Genomic DNA, 11,762 nt, shown 5'->3' on the forward strand with positions numbered 1-11,762 from the left:
TGTTGACCTGTATAAAGGGGGCTCTAATGCTTCCTGGGACCTCATTCATTCATTCATTCATTCATTCTCTAGTTCAGAAAATATTCTGAACCACTCTGGGCCAGAAATGAAGCCCAGTCTCCCAGCGAAAGGGGCTCCTGCTGTCTGACCCAGTCGGGGTAGAAGGCAAGGGGTGATGTCCACAGAGGGGTTGGTGCAGACCTCTGTGACCCCCACAACTCCACAGTATTTGGACATCGATGTGGGGGTTCCTATGCATTCCCACCCTCACCAGGCCTCAACTCACCTCTGCTGCCAGCCAGGACTTATTATTCCTACCTGGCAGATGGAGAAACTTATGCTCAGAAAAGGGACTGCCCTGACCAAGGTCACCCACCTTGAGCTAGAGGCAGACTTGGGAACTGAGTATCCGGGTTCCCATGGCTTCTCTCCTCACTGCAGTGTTGCTCTCCACATTTGGGGTGTTTCAGGCTCAGAGACTCCCTTCACACAGTCAGACAGAGGGGCGCCTGCTCCCTGCCTCTCTGAGCCCGGCTCCGGCCCCAAGATGGCTATATTATTAGCAACAGCCCATGGCTGCACAGAGCTGTAGAGTCTCCAGCTTGCCAGGGGACTTCACATGCAATATCTCATTTGATCCATCTGGCCACACTGGGAAGCGAAGATTATTATCCCCACTTTACAGGTGAAAAGATTGAGGTTTAAAGACAGTAATTATTATGCATCATTGAACTCCGCTGAGGTTCAAAGACATGCAAATATGGATCCATTGAACTCTGACCCCTTGCTACTGGTGCTGGGCTCCATAGGAAGCAAAGATGAATGCCATATGGGCTCTGCCCCCAGAGAGGAGACCATCTATAGGGATATAAAGCATATACATTCCTAGACCTTGTATAAGGCCCCAGTGTGTGGGTCTTTGGAGAACTGTTGTGGGCTCAGAGGAGGAAAAGGCATCGATCCTAGCAGAAGTTCTGGGAAGCCTTTTGTTTTTTTGTTTGTTTGTTTTAAAGATTTTATTTATTTATTTGAGAGAGAATGAGATAGAGAGCATGAGAGGGGGGAGGGTCAGAGGGAGAAGCAGACTCCCTGCTGAGCAGGGAGCCCGATGCGGGACTCGATCCCGGGACTCCAGGATCATGACCTGAGCCGAAGGCAGTCACTTAACCAACTGAGCCACCCAGGCGCCCCTGGGAAGCTTTTTGGAAGAGGGAACATTGATGCTAGGGTTTGGATAGGTGGGGAGAGGGCGATGGGTCCCCTTCTGTGTCCTCTTCCCGCATCCTGGGCTCATCACACCTTCCAGATTTCATGCACTTAGTAAACATTCAACATTTGAGTGAATGAAGGAGCAAATATATGGTGGAGAGATGGGATGAGTAGCCTTGGTGATCAGGAGCATCTCTTCCAGCTCTGCTGCCGAGGGCTACTGTCTGGAGCACATCTCTTGGATGGTTAGGACAGAACAATGAAACTTGTCCTTACCTCCCTGTTGCAGCAGGGTTTGGCACTCAGCATAATGGCAGGAGGTAAGAGGAGCTGGATAGGAGCCCTTAACTGGTGGGATCTTGATCAATTGTGCAACTCTGGGACCCGGGGTCACAACCACCCTCAGCCCAAACCTCTTGGCCAGATTTTTGGAACTGTCCCCAAAGTGTGCCAGGAACAGAAGACATCTGTTACCCCAAGTTCTTGTTGGACCTGAAGGACACCTGTGACGCCCTCAAGTTACCCAGGTCCCTGTCTCTGTGGAGCAGGTGAAAACATGTCGGAATCACTGAGGACTGTGGTGGTGGTTCTCATTTTAAAAATGGGAGTGAAGACTACAGGGGACCCAGTGGCCGGGAAACCTCAGAGCTCGTGAGGGGCAGAGCGGGGTGGTAGTAGCTGGGGGGTGGGGGTCCCTTGTTTCCACAGCAGCGCCCTTCCCCAACCTCCTGCTGCCCTTGAGGAAGCCCTGAGGGTGCACTCCTCAGTCTGCCTGTGGGGAAACAGGGTCAGCTGGCTGGGCTTTCTGCAGCACGCCGTGCAGATGGAAGAGACAGCCCAGCTGCCTGGCTGCTGGGCCTTGCGGCCTCTGCCTTCCCAAAGCAGTCATCCATCTTGCACTGATTGGGTCCAGCCCAGCAGCTTCCCAGATGAGCCGTGGGCGCCTGGCTAGCCTGCTCAGCACCTTCTCTCCCTGTCTCTGTCTCAATCAGTCTGTCTTCTTGTCTGTCCCTCTGTTGAATCCTTGTCTCAAGGATTCTCTCTCTCTCTCTCTCTGTCTCTGGGGCTGTGTCCCCGCCGCTGTGTGTCTGTCTGTCAATACCATTTTCTCAGCTCTAGTTTTTTTTTTTTTGTCAGCCTTAGGACCTCCTCCCTGGCCTTTCCCCTGCCTCGGGAGCACCCCCAGGACATCCAGCCCCTCAGAAATGCTCCACTCTGCCTGGTGCTTCTCCTCAGCCACATGCATGGCCCAGTGGTTAAAAAAACTACAAAACAAAACAAAACAACCTACCAAGCAGAGTACACCGTGGTCATGCTCCTATTTGTTCAAGCCCTTGGCTTCCTCTTCCCTTGTTATGAAGATCAAGAGGCCCAAATCGTAGCCTCTCAGAGGCGGAAGTGCTGGCCCAGAGATCAGTGAGGGGTTCAAGATGTGCAGGTGGCAGCCCTCTGTGCCAGGCAGACCTGAGAGGTAGGAAGGTCCAAGCCATGAGCGACCCTGCCAGCTCTGCTCCTTCCACACGTCTTGGGCAAGTCCCCTTCTTTGAGGCTAAGGCCTTGCAGCTCTGTGACTCATCCCTTTGCTCAAACAGCCCGTTCCTGAGTGGCATTCCTGAGGCCCGTGGCCTGGTTGCAGTTTGCCTTTTTCCCCAGGCCCTGCCTCCTGGAAGATTCCAGCATCCACAGGACACAGCATCTTGCCCCAGAGCCTCCTGGGGGAACCTTCTTAACTTCCTGGTCCTCAACCCTAACCATGTCTGCTCCCCAGAATTTTCTGCAGGCCTTGGGGGACCTCTGAGAATGACAACATTCCACTCTCCTGATCTGCTTCCCTGCTCCCCTCGACCTGTGCTGCCTGCCATGTCCCCGAGGCCTCCAGCCCCTGACTCCCTTCTGGCCTCTGTTTCCCTTCCCTAGCCCAGTCCTTGGCCCATCTGAGCACTCACTCCTTTGAAATATTGGGCTCCCTGTCCCCCACACCCTTGGCCACAGCTGACCACTGCCTGCTCTGGGTGATCTGACCTTCACCTTCTTAGCTCAGACTCACATTGCGAGGGCTGCAGGAGAAAACCACAGGGCTGTGCAGACTGGGGCCCTTGTGCTGTGGCCTCTAGGTCCAGCTGGTCCTCAAATGGCTGGCCTTGCCCCAGCTCACTCCCCCATCCTCCCCAGAGACTTCCTCAAACCTTCAGCCTCTTCTCCAGCTTCCTCCCCTCCTCCTCTCATGACTCAGCAAATGACTTCAGTTTCTCCTTCTTGGAGAAAGAGATTCCCAGGAACCTCCCTGCTTTTCACTCAGAGGCCCATCCACCCACCTGCCATCCCAGCCGACCCCTTCTTCAGGGCTCCTGCCCTCCCCCACCTCAACTCATCCACCTGTCCCTTCCAATCCCCTCCTCTTCCAGCCTCTCTGAGAATTTAAACAATGCTCAGCCTCCTTCTGACAAATAAAACCCTCCCTCTGCCTGAGCCACCAGCAATATCAGCTTCTCTCTCCTTCATCTAACCATTAAATTACTGATGAAAGCAGTCAGCTCCAGCTTTTAATTCTTCACCCCTCCACCCCTTGCTATCTGAAATGGCTCTTACCTAGGTCAACAAGGATGCCCTAACTCAAGAAAAGGCCTTCTTTTCTTGTCCTCACATGAGTTCTCTGCAAGCTTCTGGCATCCTGGAGCACCAGGAATTAAGCACCATGGGCATCCAGGATTGGATGATCCCATCATTCTGTGATCCCTGAGACACGGGGACCCTGGCTTTCCTGGTGCTCCCTCTGGGTCTCCTCCTGAGCCCATATGTATGGGCCCACCCCTTCGAATTTCTGTTTCCAGCCTCAACCTGGGCATCTCATTTGGATATCCTTTCTTTTTTTCTTTCTTTTTATTGAATTAAATTTTAAATTTTATTAAATTTTTATATCTGAATTCCAGGATAGTTAACATACAGTGTTATGTTAATTTCAGGTATACAATATAGTCATTCAACAATCCTATACTTGGATATCCTTTCGTACTTGTCACTTCCCAACAGAACCCATCATCTTTCCCTTACACCTGCTCCATCTAGAAGGATCAGACCCTCCCTCTGCACGCACTTTCCTAGGAGTCATGCTGGGCATCTCCTCCCACAGCCACTACTACTGCCCTAACCCAAGCGCCCACCTCTCACAGGGGCTATTACAGGAACCTCCCAAGTGGTCTTCCTCTGGCCTTCTTCTCATCCAGTCCATCCTCTACCCCAGCTGCTGGGGTGCCTGCTCTAAAATGCAAATCTGACTCCATCTCTGCCTCGCTTAAAACCCCTCTTGGCTGAAGAAGCTGAAGGGCAGCATCTGGTCCATTCTGAGATTCCCAACCTTGGTTCCTCTTGGCACTTTTTTTTTTTTTAATCCTCCCCTCCCCGGAACCCCGGAAAGCCCCATAATATCATAAATAGCCAGGAAATCCCCACGATATCATTGGGTGCTTCCGATCTGCACAGGATCACCCGAGTTCAGATCATTTTAGAGAAGGTAACAAAATGTAAAGGTTTTAGTATTAGCCCAAATGGCTTGTGTTGAGCTGACGCGTCATTGGTTCCTCATTTTGCAAAGGAGGGACAGAGTTCCAGAGAAGAGAAGTAATTTGTTTAAGGTTATTCAGCAAGTCATTTGTGGAGCTGAGGTTTCCAGGGGTCTGTTCGCTGTCTTAGGGCTTGACTCCAGCCTGGATGGCCACAGCCTTGGGCAGTACACCTGGAAACTGCTGTCCTTCCTTCTCCAGAAGGGCCTTGGCTCTGATTCACCCTCCTAGAGACCACACTCCTTCCCACTCTCATGAGTGAGCAGGTCACTCACTTCCTCCCTCTGTTAGAAATAAACCCAGCTGTGTGTAGGGAGTCAGACTGCCTTCACTGGCTCTGAAAAGAGGGAAAGAAAGAAAGAAAGAAAGAAAGAAAGAAAGAAAGAAAGAAAGAAAGAAAGAAAGAAAGAAGAAAGAAAGAAAGAAAGGAAGAAAGAAAGAAAGAAAGAAAAAGAAAGAAAGAAAGAAAGAAAGAAAGAAAGAAAGAAAGAAAGAAAGAAAGAAATTCCCTCCACTGAGGTGGTGCTTCTGGATGGCGGATGAAGAGTAGGAGACCTCCCTTATGCCCCAGCCCTTATGAACCTCCCTCATGCCCCAGCCCCTCCACTTACTAGCTGTCTCACCCAGACAGGTTACTTATCTTCTGTGTGTCTTGGATTCCTTATCTGTCCTATGGCTTCTCTCCTACCTATATGTCATAAATGCATTTGCTCTCCTGGCTTTTTCTCCCTTATTGGCCCCTCCTTGCTATCTGAGTATTGGAAACTAAGGTGAGGACTTAGTAGGAGGAGCACTGATTACAGACCCCCAGGCCCCCAGTCCCCCAGGCAGCTTTGATGTAGCTAGGCCCCTGACACAGCTGATGTTGAGTGTGGCTGCCCTGGGCTCGGAGACCAAACCTCTGCTTGTGATGAAGTGCTCCTAGGCCTTGTGTAATGCTCTGGCACATGCTTCTCAAGCAGGGGGTCAGTACTGCCTGTCTTGGCCATCTATCTCCTTGGCCATCTCTCCATTCCCATCGTGTCCCAGGCCCTATGGCTGCAGGAAAGCATGTGGTCAAACCTACTCTCTGTTCCTGGGGAAACTGTCCAGTGTGGAAACAACAGGGCTTCACATGTTCTGGCCTTAGACATAAAAGGCTTTTGGGGAGAAGGGTTCTCCTTTTCCTTGTAATGCTAGGAGGCAGAATGAGGAAAAATGGGGCAGATGCTCTGGGAACAGGGGTGCCACCCCACAGAGGGAGGGGGAACCTCAGGAAAACAATGAATGGTCCGTAGCTGGAGGTGTGCTAGCAGGGGCTGACACCCAGGAGATGGGGTGCTGCAAAAGGGATTCCCCTCCTGGATGAACAGGAGTCCTTCCGCTGTTCCTTCCAATTACGAACCCCAAACTCCAGGAACACAGGGAGGAAATCTGGCTGGCTCTGAAACCCAGAACAGGCCCCATGCTCCTGCGTTGTCTGGGCTCACTCAAGGCTTGGCGTGGAGGGAGTGCCTCTGGCCCCTGCCTGTCCCCAGACTCAGAGCAAGGAGTTGGTGCAGAGGATCTGTCCCCTGGTGCAGCCTGGGCTTCCGTCTGCCTGCTGTGTCAGCACCAGCGTTCCTATTATATGACCAAGTGGGATTTGCACTCTGGAAGCATTAGTGCTGGGCTGACTCGGCAGAATGGCCAACACGAGAAAATGCCAGTCCCTGCACCCCTTGCAGCCAGCTCTCAGAAGGCCTCATGGCCGCTCCACTTCTTCTTCAGGAACCCAGCCTGGCCTCCTTTCAAGTCACCAAGGCTTTTCAAGGTGAACCCCTCAAGTGGTCTCCCTTCTACTGGTGGTAGGAAGAATCCCCCAGAAGCATACAGCTTCCCAGACCCCACCACTGGAGATTCTGACCCAGTATGTTTAGGCTGCACCTGGGACTCTGTATTTGAGACACACTCCCCCCAGGTACTGGGAAGCAGTGATGCCCAGCTAGGTTGAGAACCACTGCTCAGGATCACCTGGGAGTGGCTGGTCCTCCAAGCCTGCTTATCTACTGGTCCTTGACCCCCTGATTCCTGTCCCACCCCCTCCAGACGCTGCTCATGTCATCACCATACCACTCCAGCTGATGGAGAAATTGCTTCCCGGAAATGAGCAGGAACTGGTGGGCTTTCTGAACCTTGCAGTCCTCCAAAGACAAAAGGGTCCACCTCACTCCGTGTGATTGATTGGCAGGCTATTGCCAAGCCCATCCCTGTCAGTCTCCCATGATCATGTGCCCTCTGTCAGAGTTCCAAGCATCAAAACACTGCTTCAGACCCCTCTACCAAGTCAAAGAATTCATTTGTGTCACTGTCCAATTCAGTGAGCAGGGCGGAAATTTCTCTTCAAGATTCAGTGGGGACCCCAAGGTCCCGATTGGTGAAACATTTGGTCCAAGTTCACACAGCTGAGTTTTGGGAGAATATTCTAGATCAGGCTCCTCTACCCTAGAATGCCCATCTCTTGAGAATGGCACAGTTTCTCTCTTTGTTTGAGATAATGGCACATTTTTTTTTTAAGCCATTTTTACCACAGACAGTTCTTGGTGTGGTACATTTTGAAGTTGAATCTTTTTAGCAGAATGCAAAACTTAAAATGTAAAGATATATTAGTGGTGCCTAGCTGGTTTAGTTGGTGGAATGTGTGACTCTTGATCTCGGGGTTGTCAGTTCGAGCTCCGCATTGGGTGTGGAGATTACTTAAAAAAAAATAAAATCTTAAAAATGAAATGTAAAGATATATTAGACTTTTCAATCTCTTCCTCTTTCCAGTGCCATCAGTTTTAGGGGATTTGAGAGTTAGGTCCTAGATTAGGGAGGCTGGTTTGGTAAGGAGTGGTCAGCCCCAGAGAGTCAGAATAGAGCGTTTCTGCTGGTGGTGAGCTCCATGTCAACAGGCCCTTCTTTGAAATCCTGTGTGGATGCTCTTCCTACTGGCTGTGCCCTATTTGCTCCTGGGACTGTTTACCGTTCTGCTTTCCTGAGTTTTTGCCTCAACTTGGTCGTGACCATTTATTTTGGGGGAAAACTTTTCAAATCCTCCTCAAGAGGTAAGACCATCACCAGGTCACTCCTTTCTTGAAGTGGAGAGTCTCTTTCATTGAACCAAACTTCTCTGAACACCTGTACCATGCTAGGCTTGGAGCTTAGAGGTGACTCAGATGGATCTCTGTCTTTGAGGAATCCATTTCTAAGACCTCAGGGAAAGAGAGACTCATATAAATAGAAGTGTAATAAGGAGATTCAGACCCCTTGCTGGAAGTGTGTAGCACAGGTTGGGGCCCCAAGGGGGAGCAGTCAGTTCAACTTGGAGTGTCTGATTGGGAAAGATAAGAGGTAACAATTGAATGGGGGTAGGGGTAGGAGTTCCCAGCAGAAGAAAAAAAAAAATGAAATCTTGCCATTTGCAACGCCGTGGATGGAACTAGAGGGTATTACGCTAAGTGAATTAAGTCAATCAGAGGAAGACAATTATCATATGATCTCACTGATATGTGGAATTTAAGAAACAGAAGAGAGGATCATCGGGGAAGAGAGGAAAAAATAAAACAAGATGAAACCAGAGAGGGAGACAAACCATAAGAGCCTCTTAATCATAGGAAACAAACTGAGGGTTGCTGGAGGGGAGGGAGGTGGGGGATGGGGTAACTGGGTGATGGACATTAAGGAGGGCACATGATATAACGAGCACTGGGTATTATATAAGACTGATGAATCACTGACCTCTACCTCTGAAACCAATAATACATTATATGTTAATTAATTGAATTTAAATTTTAAAAAATGGAGGAAAAAAAAAAAGAAAGAGAAGGCCCAGAGTTAGGGCATCTGGGTAGCTCAGTCGGTTGGGCAGCCACCTCTTGATTTTGGCTCAGGTCATGATCTTGGGGTTGTGGAATCAAGCCCCACGTTGGGCTCTGGACTCAGCAAGGATCCTGCTTGAGATTCTCTCCCTCTCCCTCTGCCCCTCCCGCTCATGCTATAAATGAATGAATGAATGAATGAATGAATGAATGAACAAATAAATAAATAAAATCTTAAAAAAGGAAAGAAAAGAAAAGGCCCATAGTTGGAAGAGGGTGCTGCATGGCTGGGAAATGCCAGCCCAGTGCCTTGTGAGAGGTGCAGCTAAAGAGGCAGGCAGGGGGGGCGCCTGGGTGGCTCAGTCGGTTAAGCGACTGCCTTCGGCTCAGGTCATGATCCTGGAGTCCCAGGATCGAGTCCCGCATCGGGCTCCCTGCTCGGCGGGGAGTCTGCTTCTCCCTCTGACCCTCCTCCCTCTCATGCTCTCTGTCTCTCATTCTCTCTCTCTCAAATAAATAAATAAAATCTTTAAAAAAAAAAAAAAAAAAGAGGCCGGCAGGGGTCCTTAGGAAAGGCCTTTAACTCCAGGGTAAGGAGCAGGGACTTAGGCTCATGTGCAATGGGAGTGGCACATATGGTGGAGCCAAGGCCAGGGAAGGAGAAGTTGGGATGTATATTTGGAAAGATCTTTCAGATCTTCTACTGGGGAGGCTGGGCAAGCCAGTTGAACGGCTGTTGCCACAGGCTAGAAGATCTGAAAAGGCATCCATCCAATTCTTTTATTTTATAGATGCACAGTCTGAAGCCCAGAGAGGTAAAGTGACTTGCTCCAAGCCACCCAGCAAGATCAATAACAAAGTCAAGGCTTCAACCTGTGGGTCCTGCCTCCCAGCACAGGCTTCTTTCGCTGCCCCACTCTCCTCAGGAAGGTGGGCAACGCACTCAGATTTCCCTGTTGTCCTTTGCCTCTGAATCTCTTATGTGCTCTGCCCCTACCACAGCCCAGGGGGCCAGGAGAGTGATGGGGAAGTGTTCCCAGAGGACAGGGTGCGGAGTATTGCCTGCTTCAGAAAATGCTGCTGCTGCTACTGCTGCTCCCCCCCTCCAGTCAGGGACCTTTCTAGCCGCAGGAGGAACCCAGGAGCCAGGAGCCAGGAGCCAGGGGATGGGGCTACAGTGATTTATGACTGCACAGAAACAGCAAGACAGTAATGTCTCTGGCTGGCCTGCTTGTCCGCCAGCTCAGCCAGAGAGCATGCCTCTAAAGCCATGTCCTCCAGTCCTGGAGATGGGGCAGAGGGTCAGCCATACAGGGTGCCTGCCCTTGTTGTATCAGGCCCATTACCAGAGGGCCAGGGCCCCCCTTCCCAAGCAGATGCCAAAGGGTAGATCCCCGTAGCCTGGGCAGGGAGTCTGGAGGATCTGCCTGGGTTTGAATTCAGGCTCTCGGTCAGGCGTGTGAAATCTGGCTGGTCACACAGCCTGTCTGTCTCTCGGCTTCCTGGTGTCAAGAACAGGGATGATTCTGAGCAGCTCAACCCTTGGGCCTGTTATTTCCCAGTTCTGCAGGTACCGATTGCCTGTTTCCACAGCTAAAGAGGAGGAACACGCTGAATCTAGAACTATGACTTGTCACAGCTGGGTGGGGCACTCGGTGCTCATTTTGTTTGATTTCTCACTTCAAATTTGGGGAAATTAGAACCCTGAGAAGGGGGCTTTGCACACAGAGCTGGGGGCCAGGCAGAAGCCAGAAGGCTAGCTTTCCACCTCCCTGCTCCAGGTTTTTTTGTTTTTTTTCCCCAGCAGTACCAGACAGTGGAGAAAGGAGCCAGAATATTAAGCCATTTGCTCTGTGTAATGCCGCCATGCCTCTGAAGCCGCCCTCTAAACAGCCAGGGGCTGCTGGGCTGCTGCAGCTTTAAGCTTAGAGTCTTAAAAAAAATCAAAAAAGAAAGGAGGGCAGGGCCAGCTCTCCCCTGCACTATTGGAGGGAAGCTTTGATGTGGAGACTGCAGATGTCATTCCTCTTTGACTTTGGAACATCCTTTCCTTTGCATCTGCTTTACTTTTCCCAAACAGATTTGGCCTGGATTTTTAAAATGATATGATTATTATTAATGCACATTGGACTGGTGGAGGAAGGAAATGAGGTGGAGAGGTCAGAGAGGCAGCCTGAAATGTGCCAGGAAGTTCCCAAGATTTTGCTTCTGGGGCCCGAATCATTGACACATAAAATGCACAGGAGGATGCACAGGAGGATGAGCGGGGTTGGCTATCAGGGCTCATTGCCGCGGACCTGTGATGCCCAGGCCTGAATGGCTCAGGCCTGGCCTGCAGGGAGGAAGAGAGAGGAAGAGGAATGACTTGGCGAACACTCATGTAAGAGACAGAAGGAAGTGGGAGGGTTTACTCACCAGAAGGACTGTATTTTGCTGGGTGTTGTAGTAAGAGAAGAGGGGCTAGATCCCATGTTGGTGGTGAGGAGAGCTATTTGGTCACTAGACCCTCTCCTCCACTAAGTCCATCTCCTCCACTTCTGCCAGAGTGGTCTCCCTGAAGAGCATGCATTCAATAATTCATTTATTTCATATGTTCCGCATATTTACTGTGTGCCAGGCATTGTGCTAAGCTCCAAGGAGGCAATGATGCGATGAACACAAAAAGCAAATCTCATCATTTTCTGCCCTCATTAAAATCTCTCCGCAGGCTTCCTATTTATTTCAGGATAAAGACTTCACCCCTTTGCCTGCCATTCAGGGCTCCTCATGTTCTGGCTCCTGACTCCATCCCCGGTCCCACTACCCATCACTTAAGGAAACAAACACATTGGATTCTTTGCCTAACAATAAATATGTCAGGGAGAAACCTGCCTCTGAGTCCTGTAGCCTATGCCCCCTTCATGCTCTCAAATGCTACACTCATCCTTTAAGAGCTGGGTTGAAAATGTTACCAATCCCCCTGGAGAAGCTTTTCAGAACTGCTTCCTATTCAGCCTGAAAGAATTAACAAACAAACAAAACTTAACAGCACTTAAAACATTCTAAATTCCTTGAGGGTAGGGTTCCGTGACCTGTTCCTCTACCATGTAGCATAGAGCCTGGAATATTCCCTCAGAGACTCCTTCATTCTAGATTCACATACACAACTTCCTATCCTGAATTTTTTTTTTTTTTT

At 50.2% G+C, this 11,762-nt stretch overlaps 1 long non-coding RNA gene across 1 annotated transcript; it reads right to left on the bottom strand.

Moving 5' to 3' along the window:
• Positions 1-1,036: 1,036 nt before the first annotated feature.
• Positions 1,037-3,370, bottom strand: LOC145721394 (uncharacterized). Its single transcript, XR_014145068.1, has 3 exons — positions 3,257-3,370; positions 2,501-2,673; positions 1,037-1,433 (listed from the first exon to the last, which is right to left on the bottom strand). It is a non-coding gene; the product is annotated as an uncharacterized LOC145721394 (long non-coding RNA).
• Positions 3,371-11,762: the final 8,392 nt, after the last annotated feature.

This window comes from Leptonychotes weddellii, chromosome 5 (genome assembly GCF_054177405.1).
Source record: "Leptonychotes weddellii isolate Sample4059 chromosome 5, ASM5417740v2, whole genome shotgun sequence".
Taxonomy (NCBI): Eukaryota; Metazoa; Chordata; class Mammalia; order Carnivora; family Phocidae; genus Leptonychotes; species Leptonychotes weddellii.